This window comes from Balaenoptera ricei, chromosome 1 (genome assembly GCF_028023285.1).
Source record: "Balaenoptera ricei isolate mBalRic1 chromosome 1, mBalRic1.hap2, whole genome shotgun sequence".
NCBI lineage: Eukaryota > Metazoa > Chordata > Mammalia > Artiodactyla > Balaenopteridae > Balaenoptera > Balaenoptera ricei.
In genome coordinates, this window is record NC_082639.1 from 9,468,834 (window position 1) to 9,476,525 (window position 7,692).

Here is a 7,692-nt window from a genome sequence, read left to right on the forward strand (position 1 = left end):
TTGCTGCTGTAACAAATGAGACAAACTTAGTGGCTTAAAACAACATAAGTTCATTCTCTGTAGTTCTGGAGATCAGAAGTTGAAAATCAAGGGGTCACCAGGGAGGCTAGGCTCTAAAGCAGAGTCTGTTTCTGGAGCCTCTAGGGGAGAATTCGTTTCCTTGCCTTCAGCTTCTAGAGGCACCTTCATTCCTTGGGTTGTGGCTCCTTCCCCCATTTTCAAAGCCAGCAGTGTAATACCTTCCATAGTCAAATCTCCCTCAGCCTCCCACATGTGACTACGTTGGGCCCACGCAGGGAATCGAGGAGAATCTCCCCATCTCAAGATCCTGCCAAGTTACATTCACAGATTTCAGGGATTTGGACGTCAGCGTCTTTCTGGGAGCCATTATCCAGCCTCCCAACCTCCACCATCCATACACTCTTTTAGAGAGACTATCTCACACCCTGTCTTCTCTCCTCAAACCTCTGACCTTGCCCCACCATTACCGTCAGCTGGTTACCTGGCTGCCCATTTCACTGAGGGGATAAAATAAACACAAGAGCACACCTCGGGCTCTCCCACCACATCTAGCCTCCCACCGTATCAGTGCCCAGGGCCTCAGCTTTCTCCCCTGTGACTACGGATAAACACCCAGGCTGCTGGCTAAGGACATCCTCCTCTCTGCTCGGGATCTCAGCATCTCTCCCAACTCCAGGACATTGCTCCAGCACCTCTCCTCTCTCCTTCCTTTAGCATCAACTTCCTGGTCTCCCGGATCTTTCCTGCCTGCGTGCAAACATACGGATGATTCTCCCATGTAAAAAACAACTTACTCCCTCATACCCATTAGAATGGCAAATATAAAGAGAAAGAAAGAAAGAGAGAGGGAGGGAGGGGAGAAAGGAAGGAAGGAAAGAAAGGAAAGAAAGGAAAAAGAAGAAGAGGAAAGAAAGAAAGAGAGAAAAAAGGAAGGAAGGAAGGAAGCATTGGTGAAGATGTAGAGAAACTGGAACCCTCTTGTATTGCTGGTAGGAAAGTAAAATGGTGCAGGTGCTATGGAATACAGTATGGTGGTTTCTCAGAAAAATTAAATATGGAATTGCCATATGATCCAGTGATTCTAATTCTGATTAAACCCAAAAGAATTGAAAGCAGAGACGCAAACAGATACTCATATGCCAGTGTTCATTGCAGCATTATTCACAATAGCTAAAAGGTGGCAGCAAACCAAGGGTCCATGGATGGGTGAATGGGTAAACAAAGGATGGTATATTTATACAATAGAATATTATTCAGCCTTAAAAAGGAAAGAAATTCTGACACATTCTGCAACATGGATGGACCTCGCAGACATTATGCTAAGTGAAAGAAGCCAGTCACAAAAAGACAAATACCGTATGATTCCACTTATATGAGGCCCCTAGAGCAGCCAAATTCATAGAGACAGAAAGTAGAATGGGGGTTGCCAGAGGCTGGGGGGGAGAGGGGTATTTGGAGTTAATGTTTACTGGGTACAGAATTTTCAATTTTGTAAGATGAAAAGAGTTAGGGACATGGATGGTGGTGATGGTTGCTCAACATGGTGAATATGCAGGCATACCTTGGAGAGGGTGCAGGTTTGGTTCCAGACCACCACAAAAAAGCAAGTCACATAAATTTTTTGGTTTCCCAGTGTATATAAAATTTACGTTTACACTATACTGTAGTTTATTGTGTGCAGTAGCATTATGTCTAAAAAAACAATGTGCATACCTTAATTAAAAAATACGTTATTGGACTTCCCTGGTGGTGCAGTGGTTAAGAATCCACCTGCCAGTGCAGGGGACACGGGTTCGAGCCCTGGTCCGGGAAGATCCCACATGCTGCGGAGCAACTAAGCCCGTGCGCCACAACTACTGAGCCTGCACTCTAGAGCCCGCGAGCCACAACTACTGAGCCCGAGTGCCACAACTACTGAAGCCCGCGCACCTAGAGCCCGTGCTCCGCAACAAGAGAAGCCACCCGATGAGAAGCCTGCGAACCGCAACGAAGGGCAGCCCCCGCTCGCCGCAACTAGAGAAAAGCCCGCGCGCAGCAACAAAGACCCAAGGCAGCCAAAAAAAACTTTATTGCTAAAAAATGCCAACCATCATCCGAGCCTTCAGTGAGTCGTAATCTTTTTGCTGGTGGAGGGTCTCGCCTTGATGTTGATGCTGCTGGCTGATCAGGGTGGTGGTTGCTGAAGGTTCTTATTTTTAAAAATAAGACGACAATGGAGTTTGCTGCATTGATTGACTCTTCCTTTCGCAGACGATTTCTCTGTAGCATACAAAGCTACAAAGCTAAGTTTGATAGCATTTTACCCACAGTAGAACTTCTTTAAAAATTAGAGTCAATCCTCTCAAACCCTACAGCTGCTTTATCAACGACGTTTATATAAGATTCTAAACTCCCTGCTGTCATTTCAACAATCTTCATATCACCTGTACCAGGAGTAGATTCCATCTCAAAAAAACCACTTTTTTTGCTCATCCATAAGAAGCAAATCCTCATCCATTCAAGTTTTATCGTGAGATTGCAGCAATTCAGTCACATCTTCAGGCTCCACTTCTAATTCTACTTCTTTTGTTATTTCTACCACATCTGCCGTTATTCCTCCACGGGAGTCTTAAATCCCTCGAAGTCATCAATGAGCATTGGAATCAACTTTTTCTAAACTCCTATTAAGGTTGATATTTTGACCTCATCTCATGAATCATGAATGGTCTTAATGGCATCTAGAATGGTGACTGCTTTCCAGAAGGGTTTTTTAGCTTACTTTGCCCAGATCCATCAGAGAACTCACTATCTATGGCAACTATAGCCACACAAAATGTATTTCTTAAATAATAAGACTTGAAAGTTGAAATTACTCCTTGATCCATGAGCTGCAGAATGGGTGTCCTGTTAGCAGGCATGAAGACATTAATCTCCATCAGAGCTCATGAGTGACCAGGTGCATTGTCAATGAGCAGTAATATTTGGAAGGAATCTTTGTTTCTGAGCAGTAGATCTCAACAGTGGGCTTAAAATATTTAGTAAACCATGTTGTAAACAGATGTGCTGTCAATCCAAGCTTTGTTGGATTTATAGAGCACAGGCAGAGTAGATTTAGCATAATTCTTAAGGGCCCTAGGATTTTCATAATGGTAAATGAGCATTGACTTTAACCTAAAGTCACCAGCTACATTAACCCCTAACAAGAGAGTCAGTCTGTCCTTTGAAGCTTTGAAGCCAGGCACTGACTTTTCCTCTCTAGCTATGGAAGTCCTAGATGCCATCTTCTTCCAATAGAAGGTTGTTTCAACTACGTTGAAAATCTGTTGTTTAGTGTAGCCACCTTCATTCTTTATCTTAGCAAGATCTTCAGGATAACTTGCTGCAGCTTTTATATCAGCGCTTGCTGCTTCACGTGGCACTTTTATGTTACGGAGATGGCTTCTTTCCTTCAGCCTCATGAACCAACCCCTGCTGCCTTCAAACTTTTCTTCTGTAGCTTCCTCACCTCTCTCAGCCTTCCTAGAATTGAAGAAAGTTAGAGCCTTTCTCTGGGTTAGGCTTTGGCTTAAGGCGTTGTTGTGGCTGGTTTGATCTTCTATCGAGACCACCAAAACTTTCTCCATATCAGCAATAAGGCTGTTTCGCTTTCTCATCATTCATATATTCACTGGAGTAGCACTTTTAATTTCCTTCAAGAACTTTCCTTTGCATTCACAACTTGGCTAACTGGCACAGGAGGCCTACCTGCCTATCTCAGCTTTCAACCTGCCTTCCTCAGTAAGCTTCATCATTTCTAACTTTTTTTTTTTGGCTGTATCAGGTCTTAGTTGCAACATGCAAGATCTTTGTTCAGGCATGTGGGATCTTTCACTGTGGCCCACGGGCTTCTCTCTAGTGGGCTTCTCTCTAGTTGTGGCATGTGGGTTTTTTCTCTCTCTCTCGTTGAGGCATGCAGGTTCAGTAGTTGTGGCACAAAGGCTTAGTTGCCCCGCTGCTTGTGGGATCTTAGTTCCCCAACCAGGGATCGAGCCCACGTCCCTGCATTGGAAGGCAGATTCTGTACCACTGGACCACCAGGGAAGTCCCCCATCATTTCTAACTTTTGATTTAAAGTAAGAGACGTGTGATTCTTCCTTTCACTTGAACACTTAGAGGCCATTGTAGGGTTATTAACTGGCATGATTTAAATATTGTTGTGTCTCGGGGAACAGGAAGGCCCAAGGAGAGGGAGAGAGATGGGGGAATAGTTGGTCAGTGGAGCAGTCAGAACATACACAACATTGATTAACTTCACCATCTTATTTGGGCGTGGTTTTGGATGCCCCCCAAACAATTGCAATAGTAACATCAAAAATCACTGATCACATTTCACCATTACAAATATAATAATAATGAAAACGTTTGAAATATTTCAAGAATTTTTTTTTTGGCCATGCCTCGGGCTTGCAGGATTTTAGTTCCCCAACCAGGGATTGAATTCACTGCCCTCGGCAGTGAAAGTGTGGAGTCCTAACCACTGGACCACCAGGGAATTCCCGAAATATTTCAAGAATTACCAGAATGTGACACAGAGACACAAAGTGAGCAAATGCTTTTGGAAAAATGGCACCGATAGACTTGCTAGACGCACGGTTGTCACAAATCTTCAGTTTGTAAAAAACGCAGTATCTGCAAAGCACAATAAAGCAAAATGCAATAAAACAAGGTGTGCCTGTACTTAACGTCACTGAACTGTTCTCTCAGGAATGACTGAGATGGCAGATTTTATGTTATGTGCATTTCACTACAATTACAAACAGCAAAAACCTTCTGGAAAACAATTCTCCCTTCAGTTACTGTCAGATTTCCCAGCTACTGTTTTGTTTTGTTTTTTTGGCCACACTGCACAGTTTGTAGGATCTTAGTTTCTGGACCAGGGATTGAACCCGGGGCCATGGAGGTGAAAGTGCTGAGTCCTAACCACTGGACTGCCAAGGAACTCCCAGCTACTCCTAACAGCAGAACACGTAGAAAATGTTGTCTATTGGCATTCACTGTCTCCAGTTTATCTTCTCCCATTTTCTCTTGAGCTCACGCCAGTGAGGCTGTGTCCACCTCACCACTAAAACTCTACTGGCCAGGTCGCTGCTGACACTAATCCTGCTGCTTGATTCACAGAGGCTCTCAGGGCTCCTCTCGCTCCCCCTGTGGGCAGCGTTTGACCCACGTGACCAGCCCCCTCCCTGAAACACGTTCCTCACCTGCCTCCAGGAGCACACACACCCCTGGCTCTCCTGCCGGCTCGTCTCGGGGGCTCCTTCTGCCTCCTTTGCTTCTCCCGCCTCATCTCGGCCCTTGGGCATCCTCTCCACCTCCCACACCCTCCCCTGCGAGTCCCATCCAGCTTCATGGCTTTAAGTACCACAAATGCATCCTGCCGGCTCCCAGTGTTTGAATGGATAAGTATTTACTGCGCTCCTACTTCACGGCAGGCACTGCTCTAGGTGTTGGGATACAGCAACGACTAAAACAAATGGGTGGGAAGAGAGACAATAAGAAAACACACAGGGCTTCCCTGGTGGCGCAGTGGTTGAGAATCTGCCTGCCAATGCAGGGGACACCGGTTCGAGTCCTGGTCTGGGAAGATCCCACATGCCGCGGAGCAACTAGGCCCATGAGCCACAATTACTGAGCCTGCGCGTCTGGAGCCTGTGCTCCGCAACAAGAGAGGCCGCGATAATGAGAGGCCCGCGCACCGCGATGAAGAGTGGCCCCCACTTGCCGCAACTAGAGAAAGCCCTAGCACAGAAACGAAGACCCAACACAGCCATAAATAAATAAATAAATAAATAAACCCAAAGTTTAAAAAAAAAAAAAAGAAAACACACAAACGGCTTAGAGCAGATAGTACAAGTATTAGATTAGGGGTATTACACGCTTCTTAATAGCATCTAATCTACTTTTTCTTTGCACCAGTCAGCATCCCAGGATAGAGCTCTCATTCCCACTCATGTTTATGGGGTACTGCTCTTAAGAACAGTATACCTAACTCATTAATTATGGCTGAGCCATAATTAATGGGTGGTAGTATTTTCTAAAAATGGATTCATGCACACATCCAAGCCGCATTAAAATTTCAACTTAGAGTTTCTACAAAGTCTGTCTCCTTTCTATATGAAGAAAATGAAGCTGGCCACAGAGAACGGAAGGATTGGGGGATCCCCCTCCTGGACCAGGACATCAGGGAAGGGACCAGAGAGGTGACTTGGAGAAGAGGCCTGACGAATGGAGGGAGGGCCGGAGCACGACCTGGCGCTAGGATGGGGCACAGTGAGAGGGAAAGAGAGGGGCCAGGTCTAAAGGGCTTCCCCTGTCCGGCTAAGGTGGGCAGTGGGCGAAGGGACTCACTGAACACTTGCAGCTACCTAGAGGTGGCGCTAGATCTCACAGGTTAAGGGCTCACTCCCACAAGACTGCCTTCATTTCACACACCAATCACAGGTCCAGGTGTCACCTGTGCTTCTGACCGACCTCTTATACGACAACCAACTTGGGTTTCATTACTTTGCTAAAGCAGCTCATAGAACTCAAGAAAACAATTTACTTGTTAGGCTACCAGCTTATTACAAAGGATACAGCTCAGGTTCAGGAAGAGCCAGACAGAAGAGATGCAAAGGGCAACGTTTAAGTGAGAAGGGGCCGGGGCTTCCATGCCCTTTCTGGGTGCACCACCCTCCCAGCACATCCACTTGTTCAGCAACCTGGACGCTTTCTGAACCCCGTCCTTCTGGGGTTTTAGGTAGGCTTCATTAATAGGCATGCTTGATTGAATCACTGGCCATTGGTGATTGATTCAACCTCCAGCCCCTCTTCCCAACCCAGAGGTAAGGGGTTGAGGTGGAAAGTTCCAACCCTCTAATCACGTGGTTCATTCCCCTGGCAACCAGCCCCCATCCTTAGGGGCTTTCCAAAAGCGACCTATTAACATAAACTTAGGTGTGACTGAAAGGGGTTTGATATGAATAATAAGACACTGGTTTTGCCTTTATGGCTCCGGAGCTATTTCAGAAATGAGGACCCAAGAACAAATATTTGAACAAAAGGTGTTCCATTGCTCTCTTCACTTGGGAAATTCCAAAGATTTTTTTAAGAGTTGTGAGCCAGGAATGGAGGATGAAGATCAAATATGTATTTCTTATTATAAATCACAATATCACAGTGGGTAAATCTGGAGTAACTGAAGGCAGCCACCTGCCTGATGGGTTAGCCAGTCAAATGGGCCAGTTGAAGACCCTACTGCTTCTTTCTTTTCTTTAACTGAGACAGAACAAGTGGTTTCAGTAAGGTAGGCCAGCACAGATGGGAGCAAGCGACTTCTGGATTCCTCTTCATCTAGTCTGCATTCAGGCATCATCGTTATGGGGCACCCTGATGGATTAGCACAGAAGTCAAGAGTTGTGGACCTTAATGTCCACCTTTCCAGGTGTGAATCCTGGCTCCACCACTTCCTGTTTGTGTGACCTCAGGCAAGTTAATGACCTTCTCTGTGTCCCACTCTCCTTATCTCTAAAATGAGGTGAAAATATTACGTCCCTCAGAGTAAGGGATTAATACATGAGCTACTATCTATGAAATACTTGGAATTGTGCCTGGCACATAGTAAGTGCTCAGTAAATATTAGTGGCTATTTTTGTGTGTTGGGGGGGGCTGGTC